Below are 12507 nucleotides of genomic sequence, written 5' to 3'. Positions count from 1 at the left end.
GTTGCCATGGGCACTCCCTCCCACCCCACCCTGGCAGTGTCTCACTATTGCTGATCCCTCCCTTGTATTATTGTGATTAATGTTCAGGTCCCACTTAAGAGTGAGAACATGTGGTATTCAGTTCTTTTTGTGATAGATCACTAAGTATGATTGTTTCCAGCTCCATCCAATTTGCTATGAAGTCCGTGATTTTGTCCTTCTTTATGGGTTTGTAATATTCAATCAAGTATATGTGCCACATTTTCTTTATCCAGTCCGCTTTCAATGGGCAATGTGATTGGTTCCATGTTTTTGCTATTGTGACTACTGCAGCAATAAACATACATGTGCAGGTGTCTTTTTTGTAGAACAATTTATTTTTCTCCGGGTATATTCCCAGAAGGGAGATTGCTGAATCATATGGAAAGTCAATTTCTAGTTCCTTCAGAAATTGCCACGTAATTTTCCATAGAGGTTGGACTAGTTTTCACTCCCACCAATAGTGTAGAAGCGTCCCCTTTTCTCCACACCCATACCAGCATTTGCTGTTTTTTGCCTTGTTGGTGATAGTATCAGTGTGGTCTTGATTTGCATTTCTCTGATTATTAGACAGGCTGACCATTTTTTTATGCATCTGTTGGCTGGTCATATGTCTTCTTTTGAGAATTGTCTAGTCATGTCCTCATTCCATTTTTTAGTAGGGCTGTTTGGTGTTTTTCCTCTTGGCAAGTTTGAATTCCTTGTAGATAAAGTTAGCATTACAACTAGCAAATACTTCTTTCCCCATTCTCTGTGTTGTCTCCCCGCTCCCTTGATGGTTTCTTTTGCTGTGCAAAAGCTTTTCAGTTTGATGAAGTCCCACTTGTCTATCTTATCTTTTTTATGGCTTATGCTTTGGGGGTATGGTCAAGAATTGGTTGGCGACTCCAGTGTGCCTAAGAGTGTTTCCTGCATTTTCTTCTAGGATTCTTATAGTTTGAGGTTTTACGTTTAGGTCTTTGATCCATTTAGAGTTGATTTTTGTATATGGTAATAGGTAGGGTTCCTGTTTCATTCTTCTGCATGTAGTCAGCTAGTTTTCACAGCAGTCTTAACTATTTTTTAACATATTCTTCAATGACATAAGTGTATTCGTATTGTTGTGTAATCATTACCACCTTCCATCTCCAGTATTCTTTTCATCTTGCAAATCTGAAATTGTACCCATTTAATAATAACTCCTTATTCTCCCACTTTGTGTCACTGTGATTTTGACTACTCTAGTTACCTCATATATGTGGAATCATATTGTATTTTTCCTTTTGTTGCTGACTTATTTCTCTTAGCATAATGTCTTCAAGGTTCATCTATGTTGCAGCATGTGTCAGAATTTCCTTCCTTTTTATGACTGAATAATATTCCAAGGCATGTATACAACATTTTATTTAGCTATTCATCTGTTGGAGGACATTTGGGTTGCTTCCACTTTTGGATATTGTGAATAATGCAGCTGTGAACGTGGCTGTACAAATATTTGTTTGAAACTTTACTTTCAATTTTTTGGGAATATTCCCAGAAATGGAATTGCTAGATCATAGGGTAATTCTGTTCTTTCATTCTTTTATATTATATGAGGGTTTCAGTTTCTCCACATTCTTTTCAACACTTGTTATTTTCTTTGTTTAAGTAATTAATTAATTTTTATTTATTTTTTGAGTTGTAGTCTCACTCTGTCACCCAAGCTGGAGTGCAGCAACACGCTCACAGCTACCACCATTTCAACCTACTGAGCTCAGGTGATCTTTCAGCCTCAGCCTTCTGAGTACCTGGAACTCAGTAGTGTGTCACCATGCCCAGCTAATTTTTTGACTTATTTTCAAGACATGGTCTCGCCAAGTTTCCCAGGCTAGTCTTTAACCCCAGGGCTGAGACAATCCTCTCACCTCTACCTTCCAAAGTGCTAAGATTATAGGTGTGAGAGCCATTGTGCCAGGCCTTTTTTTTTTTTTTTTTTTTTTAGTGCTCTCTGATTGCATGTATGTATGATGATCAATTAAGTTTTTATGTGTATGGGCTGGGCATGGATTGGGCATAGTCTTTTGATACGAATGAAACATATGGATGATTTTCAGATGTGAGAGTGAAATTTCCAAAGGTCTTTGCTACTTGTGTGTGTAGTAATAACAGTGAGTCAGGTCTTCAAAATATTCTGTGAATAACAAAAATATAGCACACCTTGATGTCTACAAAGCAAAGAATGCTATATGTGTAATCTAGAGCTGCCCTGTCTTAGATACAGGACACTAGCCACATGTAACTATTTAAATTTAAATTTAATTAAAAAAAAATTTGACTAATTGAGGGACCTTGTCTTCCTCTGTCTCCACATATCAAAAATATATAGGTGGTCTGTCTCATGACCACTGTTGGCCATCCAAATGCAGGTCTGCCTCTGTTAGTAAACACTAACAGAGTTTTATATCCTATGGTCTTTTATATCCTATGGTTATCACTTCCTAATCCTGTTTAACTCCTTTCTACTAAAAGCCTTCATAGTGGTTTGCCTAGTTTTCTGAGACTGGGATTCTAGGGAAGAGCCGCAGTGAGGGAAATTCTGCCCTAGGAGGGTCTGGAATGTGATTACCATCACCACTTACTCCATTTTTTCCAACATAAAAAAATTAAAATATAATTTACATAACATGAAATTCACTAGCTAATCCTTTTAAAGTGTTCGGTTAAGTTTTTAGTATATTCGCAATATTGCGCAATCATCACCACTGTGTATCTAATTCCAGAATATTTCCATCATGCCAAAAATAAACCCAATTCCTACCTCATCCCCTGAAAACTACTTAATCTATTTTTTGTCTCTATGGAGTTGCCTATTTTAAACATTTCATATTAATGGAATCACAAAAGATGTCATTTTCTATGACTGGTGTTTTTCACTTGGCATAGCAGTTTCAAGGTTTGCCCATGTTGTAGCATATATTAGCACTTAATTCCTCTTTATGGCTGAATAATATTCCATTGTATGGCTGTACCACCACTTTTTGATATCCATTTGTCAGTTAATGGACATTTGGGTTTCTCCCCATTTTTTGACTGTTATGCATGATGCTGCTGTGAATGTTTGTGAACAAGTTTTTTTTTTTTAACTACATTGGAAAATATAGTTTATTTAGAAAGTAAATGAGAGAGAGAGAGAGAGAGAGAGAGAGAGAGAGAGAGAGAGAGAGAGGAGATTCACCTTCCCAAAGTAGGAAAGAGGGCTAAGGCTCAGGAAAACAATGGTGGCCATAGCTCCATGAGCCTTGTGGCCAGACCAGAGTTTAGCAAAGCAGTGACTGTGAACAAGTTTTTTTTATGGACATATATTTTTATTTCTCTTGGGCATATACCTAGGAGTGAAACTGCTAGGTCATACAGTTAATACTAGTTTTTTTTTTTTTGAGGACATTTAAAAATTGTTATGTTCAACTTATCTCTTTTTTCTTTTGTTATTTTTTTGGTATCATATTTAAGAAACTGTCACCTAATCCAATGTCTTGAATCTATTTTCTTGTAAGAGTTTTATAGTTTTAACTTTTACTTATTTATTATTTTTCATAAAACATTTAATTTATTGGTCTTTTTGAGGCATTAGGTGCATGACCACTGTATTATAACTGAGCAATTAATCTTGTAACTTCATCAACATTAACTGGTCTGCTTTCATGACGCTGCTGAGGAATCAGTTCTTTCTGTAGATGTTCAAGAGAAAGACGTTGTGAGAAGTGTGCTAGTTCTTTTGTATATTTACATATGCTTTATTTACTCTGTTAACTTTTTCTTCATTCATAATGTTAATCTTCTTAAGATTGGTGGTAACTGATTTTGCTTTGTTTTTAGGTTTAAAGTGTTTTTGACTGGTCATTTGAAGTTCATTTGTAATCCTGACCTTTTGCTCTAGGTATTTGTTTTCGGCCATTGTCTTTGGCACCCATGTGCAGCTTTTTAAGTTCCAACTCAATTTTATTTTTATTTTTTTTCCCAACTCTGTTTTAGCTCTTAAATTTGGATCTTTGATCCATTTTGAGTTAATTTTTATATGTGGGGTAGGGTAAGGATTCAAATTCATTCTTTTGCTTGTGAATACCCAGTTGTCCCAGGACCATTTGTCAAAAGACTGTTCTTTTCTCCCTACTTCTTTTTTGAGACTTATCTACACCTCTGTATACAGGAATTATTTGTGGATTTACACACTAATTTAGTTACACTGGATCTAGTAATATTCCTTTTCTTATTAAAAAGCAATTCCATTAAAGTATCATTTACATACCATTAGAAACTAAAGGCACACTAAGGAAAGAATCAGACCCTAATCTATAGTCCCAGGTACTTGGGATACTGAGGCAGGAAGATCTCTTGAGCCCAAGAGTTAGAGGCCACCCTCGGCAACTTAGTGAGACCCTGTCTCTAAAATGTAGTCATAATAATAATTATTGCGAGGTTCTGGTAAGATGGTGGTGGCATAGGTGGAATTGTGAGATTCTCCGAATGTGAGTTCCCAAAAAGACTCTTACTTTTCTTCCCCTACCCCCCTGCCCACCGCCAGCCACACTGGTCTGAGGCCCCGGGACCCTCGGTCCCACTAGGGTCAGATATTGTGACCCCCAGCTGCTGCTGCTCCACTATATGTGGCCCCCACCTGCCGCATGGAAATCTCGGCTCCCTCCCCAGCTACATCATCTCACCTAGCACCAAGAAGCCTGTCACCCAGGAAGGCTCTAGGCGCCCGCCACTCAGAGATACCAGCTCCATTTCTGACTGAAGTACCCTGTAAGGGGCCCAAAGCCACTCTTACCGCTCACCACCTGCACTTTGGAGCTCTAGGCCCACCATGGCTGAGGCACCCGGTAGACGACCCCATGCTTGTGTAAGGGAACAGCATATCTTAAGGAAGTGCTGATCGGCTGCTCTCAACTCCAGAGGAGGGAACTCCCAGCTTCCTCCTCCACCCCAGCCTGCTGGTTACATCGGATCTAGTGCCCAGCTGTGCAGCTGATCCCTGGTGCCTCGCACGCCACCACAGCCTGTCATAGTGGATCGCCCAGGGACCCAGAAGAGTGGAGAGAAAGGATCCGTGGAAGAGGAGCTGCCCACCTTGGCCATTTTCCAGGCAGAGATTGGCATTGCCCTACCCACCTACGAGCAGCCTCCACCTCGGTTCCTAAGGTAACAACACTAAACAGGAGGCAAATCCCCTCCCCTGTGCTGAATCAGACGCAGGCAACTCAGTGTCGCAGCAGGCAACAGGCGAAAAAAACAAACCCAAACTGCGAGTAAATCTAGCTGCCTGCAATGAAATCAAAGGGGAGAGACTGGAGATCAGAGCTGAAGAGACTTTAGACACTTAGGAAAGATTCCAGAGCTAGTCTGATTTCTTATTTTGACTTTTGATTTTATCATTTTGACTGTTTGTTTTGCTCACTTTTGTTTGCTTGTTGACTTAGACTATCTGTTTGTGTTGGGGAAGACGCATCAAAAGGCATGATTTTATTGGACTGTCTTTGTGTGGTTACCAGTATGCTTTAGGGAATTTTGCTTGTGTGTCTTTTTTACTTCTCTCTATCCTTGTGTCTCTTTTTCACCTGTTAGTTGGTATGTATGTCTGTTTTTCCTCTCACTCTTCTCTCTTTCTAACTTCCTATTGACCCCCCTTCCTCCATTATTTTCCTCTTTCGTACCTCCTTCTGTTCCAGGGACCAAACCTACATCCCACTGCACAGACAGATTGTAAGGAAGTGGGAAGTAGGTTCCAGTGTGCCCATATACCTGTTGATGGATGCTGGAATCAGCAGATAGATTATGAATCACACCTTCCCCCTCAATTAAACCTTAGAACTGCAAAAAGTACAGCCCACAGCCCACACTACAGCCTCAAAAGTGAACAAAGCCAGAGGACCCTCATAAGGAAGAACAGGAGATTGCACAAGCAAAGCAAAAGCAACCCCACCTTCCCTGAAAAACAGAATTAAAGAAGGGGAGGGAAAGGGGGAGAGAGAGAGAAAAATCTACACAAATGAAGAAAAACCAAAAGAAGAATATGGGTCTCTCCCCGACCCCTGGGAGGACAGACACTGAGAAAACTGACTTTGGAATGCAAACAATGAAGAGCCCCCAGAATGGTCCTAAACTACAAACCTAGATATCAAGACATGAATGGAGAGATTAAAAAGAATTGAGGAGACACAAGAAGAAACTAGGAGGAAGTTGATAACTGAGATAACCGTGATAAAGAATACTGTGAATGAAATAAATAACAAACTGATAAGCATGGAAAGCAGAAGTAGCCAAGCAGAAGGAAGAATCTCAGAAATTGAGGACCAAAATATATAACTAACCCAAACTGTTAAAAACACAGAAAACAAGCTTAAAAAGACAGAACAAAACCTCCAAGATATGAGCAATTATTTCAAGAGAAAGAACCTAAGAGTAATTGACCTTTCTGAAACAGAAGGAGAAACAGAAACCACCTTGGAACAAACATTCCATGAGATTATTGAAGAAAATTTCCCTCATGTTATCAGTGATGCAAAAATTCACACACAAGATATTCAGAGAACCCCTGCAAGACAACAAATGAGAAGACCAACTACGAGACACATAATAATTCGCCTAAACAAAGTAGTTATAAAAGAAAAAATCCTAAAGGCAGCAAGGGACAAAGGCCAGATCACCTACCATGGAAGACCAATTGCAATAGCAGCAGATTTATCTACAGAAACACTGCCAGCTAGGAGAGCTTGGAGCCCTATCTTCAAAGTCCTAAAAGATAAACAATTTCAGCCAAGAATACCCTACCCAGCCAAACTAAGCTTCATCAGTGAGAGAGAATTAAAATCTTTCCTAGATATCCAATCCCTAAGAATTTGCGTTGCCACCAGACCACCTGTACATGAAACACTTAAGAAAGTACTAAACACAGAAGAAAAGGAAAAAAGAACAACGTTCTTCACAAGAGTACAGGAAAAAGAATAAAATATACATGAACCAACCCCAAAACCAAAAGAAAGACAACAGACCAAGAGTAACAACAACAACTGTATAAGAACTCTATGATAGGGACCAATTCTCTTTGTTTAACTATTCACCAGGTGATGAACATTTGGGTGGTTTTATTGTGGATAGCGCTGTGATGAACATTCCAGAGGTTTTTATTTGAACATCTGTCTTTAATTTTTTTGAGTATATTCATTCTTAGGAGTGGAATTGCTTGGTCATAAGGTAATTTTTCTAGTGTTTTCACCTAAAACTTGTACAATTTTACATTTAAATCTGTGATCCATTTGAATTAAATTTTTTAACAACGTGTGAGATTGAAGCTCTCTTATTTTTTGGTCTGTTGATAGCCAATTGTTCCAGCACTATTTGCTGAAAAGACTATCCTTCCTCCATTGAATTTCCTTGACAGCTTTGTCAAAAAACAGTAGGCGGGCAATGCACTAAGTGTACCACTGAAAAAGACATAGAATGCAAAAATGGATAAAATATCACCAGGCAACAATATACTGCCTTCAAGAGACCCATCTCACTAGAAAGTGACTCAAAGTGAGAGGATGGGAAACAAATTGTCAGGCGAATGGAACACAAAAGAAAGGAGGAGTCATGATCCTAATTTCAGACAAAATACCATTTAAGCTATCAAAAATTAAAAAAGATAACAGAAGGCCACTGCATAATGATAAAAGGTTCACTCCATCAACAAGAAATATTGATCCTAAACATATATGGACCTAACATAGGAGTGCCAACTTTCATAAAGCAGCTTCTAGGAAAACTAAAGAAAGATATAGACTCTAACACCATCATAACTGGGGACTTGAATACCCCACTCACAACCCTAGACAGATCATCAGAACAAAAAATCAGCAATGAGATCTGGAACCTCAATGTGACTCTCTAAAAAATGGACTTAATTGATACCTACAGAACACTCCACCCAAGGACCACAGAATATACATTCTACTCAGCACCACATGGAACGTACTCTAAGATTGACCACATACTTGGCCATAAATCAAACATAAACAGACTTCAAAAGATCGAAATTTTGTCATGCACATTCTCAGACCACAGTGGAATAAAAATAAACATCAATAACAACAAGGTTCCCCCCAAACCCACAAAGACAACACTAAACAGCATGATGTTAAACAACTCTTGGGTCAACAATGAAATCAAAACAGAGATTAAAAGATACCTGGAAACAAATGAAAATGAAGAGACATCTTACCAAAATTTCTGGGATGCCATGAAAACTGTAGTAAGAGGGGAATTCATATACCTACAAATGCACATGAAGAAAATGGAAGGATCACAAATCAACAGCTTAACAGGTCACCTTAGGAAGCTGGAAAAGCAAGACAACCAAAACCCTAATAGCAGCAAAAGAATCCAGATCACCAAAATAAAAGCCCAAATCTGGGACATAGAAGATAAAAAGATAATACGAAAACAATCAATGAAACAAAAAGCTTGTTCTTTGAAAGGATAAAGAAGATCGATGGTCCCTTAGCTAGACTGACCAAGAAAAAAAGAGAATACGCACAAATAAATATAGTCAGAAACACAAAAGATGAAGTCACATCTGACCCCGAAGAAATACAAAAGATCATTAGAGACTACACTTGTATGGAAGCCAACTTGAAAACCTTTCAGAAATGGAGGACTTTCTGTCATCACACAACCTGCCTAGGTTGAAACAAGAAGAAATTGAGACCCTAAATAGACCAATAACAACTAAGGAAATTGACTATGTAATAAGAAAACTACATACAAGAAAAAGCCCTGGACCAGATGGCTTTCCAGCAGAATTCTATAAGACATTTAAGGAGGAGCTGATACCAATCCTACTGAAAGTATTCCAGCCGACTGAGAAAGATGGAACCCTCCCCAAATCATTCTATGAAGCTAATATCACATTGATACTCAAGCCAGGTAAAGACCCAACAAAGAAAGAGAACTACAGGCCAATATCTTTGATGAACATAGATGCCAAAATTCTCAAGAAGATCCTAGCAAACCGGATTCAGCAACACATCTCAAAAATCATCCATCATGACCAAGTAGACTTCATCCCTGGGATGCAAGGCTGGTTCAACATTTGAAAGACAATAAATGTAATTAAATACATCAACAGACGTCAGAACAAAAACCACATGATCATATCATTAGATGCAGAAAAAGCTTTTGGTAAAACCCAGCACCCCTTCATGATAAAAACCCTTGAACACCTAGGCATACATGGAACATACCTCAAAGTAGTAAAAGCCATCTACAAGAAACCCACAGCTAGCATACTCCTAAACAGACAAAAATTGGAACCATTTCCCCTGAAAACTGGACTAAGACAAGGATGCCCACTCTCTCCCCTCCTGTTCAATATAGTATTGGAAGCCCTAGCTAGAGCAATCAGAAAAGAGAAGGTGATTAGGGGTATTCAAAGAGGAAAAGAGGAAGTCTAGTTATCTCTCTTTGCTGATGACATGATTGTGTACCTTGAAAACCCAAGAGAATCTGTTAAAAGCCTCCTTACACTGATACAGGACTTTGGCAAAGTCTCAGGGTATAAAATAAATGTGCAAAAGACAATCGCATTTCTTTACACCAATAATAAACAGAAACCCAAATAAAAAGCACAATCCCATTCACAATAGCCATAAAAAAAATGAAATACCTTGGCATCTTTCTAAGCAGAGATGTGAAAGACCTTTACAATGAAAACTACAAAACGCTGCTCAGAGAAATCAAAGATGACACAAAAAAGTGGAAAAACATCACACGCTCATGGATTTGAAGACTCAACATTATAAAGATGTCCATTCTACCTAAGGCAATCTACAGATTTAATGCAATACCCATCAAACTACCAGCAACATTCTTCTCAGAGCTAGCAAAAACAATACAGGAATTCATATGGAAATACAAACAACCAAGAATAGCCAGAACAATCCTCAGCAAAAAAAAAAAAAAACAAAAAAAACAACAAAACAAAGCATGAGGTATCATACTACCAGACTTCAAACTTTACTATAAAGCTACAATCATCAAAACAGCTTGCTGATGGTACAGGAGCAGGCATATAGACCAATGGAATAGAATTGAGATTCCAGAAGCATAACCTCATTTTCTCAACCAACTCATCTTCAAGAAAGCCTCCACCACCTACCACTGGGGAGAGGAGAACCTATTCAGTAAATGGTGCTGGGAAAACTGGCTGACCACATGCCAAAGACTCAAACAAGACCCCTATTTATCCCCATACACAAAAATTAACTCTAAGTAAATTAGAGACCTTAATATAAAACCTCAAACCATAAGAACCTTAGAAAATGTAGGACACACCCTTATGGACATTGGAACTGGCATCCAATTCCTGAACAAAACCCAAACCCACAGGTCATAAGAGATAAGATAGACAAGTGGGACCTCATTAAACTGACAAGCTTCTGCAAAGCCAAAGAAACCATCAAGAGAGCAGGGAGACAGCCCACAGACTGGGGAAAAGAATTTGCCGACTCCAGGTCTGACAAAGGATTAACATCTCAGATCTACAAGGAACTTAAATGTGCTGAAAAGGAAAAAGCAAACAACCCCATTATAAAATGGGCAAAAGGTATGAACAGATACTTCTCAAAGGAAGACATCTGAGCAGCCAACAGACACATGAAGAAATGTTAAACCTCACTAATCATCAAGGTGATGTAAATCAAAATCACACTGAGATACCATCTAACTCCAGTCAGAATGGCAATTATCAATAACTCAAAAAATAAGAGTTGCTGGAGAGGTTGTGGTGAAAAGGGAACACTTCTACACTGTTGGTGGGAGTGTAGACTAGTGCAACCTCTGTGGAAAGCAGTGTGGCAATTCCTAAAAGTTCTAAATATCGACCTCCAATATGACCCCGCGATTCCCCTACTGGGAATATACCTGCAGAACTCAAATCACTGCATAAAAAAGATACCTGCACACGTATGTTTATCGTAGCATTGTTCACAATAGCAAGAACATGGAACCAACCATGCTGTCCATCAAAAGAGGACCATATTAAAAAAATGTGGTACATATACACGATGGAATACTACGCAGCCATAAAAAAGAACAAAATCATGAATTTTGCAGCAATCTGGATGGAACTAGAGTCTATAATACTGAGTGACCTCTTACAGAAACAAAGATCTGAGTATCACATGTTCTCACTCATATAGTCGACCTTGAACCTCTATTGTATACTATAAGAAAAGGATTGAAAGTGGTGGGAAACTATGGGGGGGAGGGAGGGGAAGGAAGATGGGATTAACGGTAGTCAATATCTGTGTGGGGATGGAGAGACACCCCTTATCAACAAGGGTCCCTGAATGAAGCATATTTGTGTACCTAACTCTTAACTATACCCCCACAATATTAAAATAAAAAATATTGATTAAAAATGTAATAATTATTGTTGGCAAAAAATAAAATATACCAATATGATAAAAATAATACAAATAAAATCAATATAGTTTAACAACTATTTGCATAGCACTTATATAACCTATTATAAGTAATCTAGTAAACTGTATAGGAGGATGTGCATAGGTTATATGCAAATCTGCAAATACTGTGCCATTTTCTAATGAGGGACTGAGCATTCATGGATTTTGCTATCTGTGGTGGGTGCATGCAGTGGAGAGGGAAATGTCCTGGAAGCAATCCCTTTAGGATACCAAGGCAGAAGGGATGATTGTACCAGGAAAGTAATTCCTCTGGACCTGAGTTAACTTTATTTTTCAGTGTCTTACTTCAGCTGTTTCTTATCACTCACCCATAAGCGTGTGCTTATGAAGTCCTTTTGATGGTTGAAAATTCATTTACTGTGTGTGGTTTTATAATAGAAATCTGATCATATAATATATTTTTGCAGGAAGAAAGATATAAATAAGAGACTATTTTACTGACTAGGTTTTATTTTCCTGTTGTTGACATCATTTATATTTTGGCAAAAGGAAGCAGGATCTCTTAGAAAAATTCCCTCTGAACGTTTGCCAGAATCAGTATACTGTCATTCCTAGTTAGAAAGGTCTTCTTTTTTCAAACTCAACATACATTCTCCTTTTTTGCATAGCAGATGGGAAAGATCAGTGAGTTGCTATAGAGAATTACAGGGGGTTTCTGTATTTGATCTTTGATCTTAAGACAGCTTTTAGCCCTATACTAATCTCCCAAGAGATTTGAGAAAATATTTTGTAAAACAAAATTATGAGAACTATGAATACATAATTGGTATTCTTGATGCATTCTGTTAAACATGAAACATACACTTTAAAGAAATCATTATTAGCTGTTACGTGGTTTTTTTTTTTTTTTTGAGTTGGAGTCTCACTCTGTCTCCCAAACTGGAGTGCAGTGGCCACTTAGGGCCTCCACAGCCTCGACCTGCTGGGCTCTGGCGATCCTTCTGCCTCAGCCTTCGAAGTAGCCGGAATTACAGGCATGCGCTACCACACCCGGCTGATTTTT

The 12507-nt window shown here is 38.4% G+C and overlaps 1 protein-coding gene and 1 pseudogene across 1 annotated transcript in view; one reads left to right on the top strand and one right to left on the bottom strand.

Moving 5' to 3' along the window:
• The window catches only part of LOC103263730 (histone-lysine N-methyltransferase SMYD3), a 216454-nt gene that overhangs the window by 97237 nt on the left and 106710 nt on the right, over positions 1 to 12507 (top strand). The window lies entirely within an intron of this gene.
• LOC103263731 lies at positions 3624 to 3931 on the bottom strand (annotated as a pseudogene).

Source organism: Carlito syrichta, unplaced genomic scaffold, assembly GCF_000164805.1.
Source record: "Carlito syrichta isolate Samal-C Ts95f unplaced genomic scaffold, Tarsius_syrichta-2.0.1 Scaffold305242, whole genome shotgun sequence".
Lineage (NCBI taxonomy): Eukaryota > Metazoa > Chordata > Mammalia > Primates > Tarsiidae > Carlito > Carlito syrichta.
Note: the sequence above shows the minus strand (reverse complement) of the source record. Positions and strands in the feature narration are given on the sequence as shown.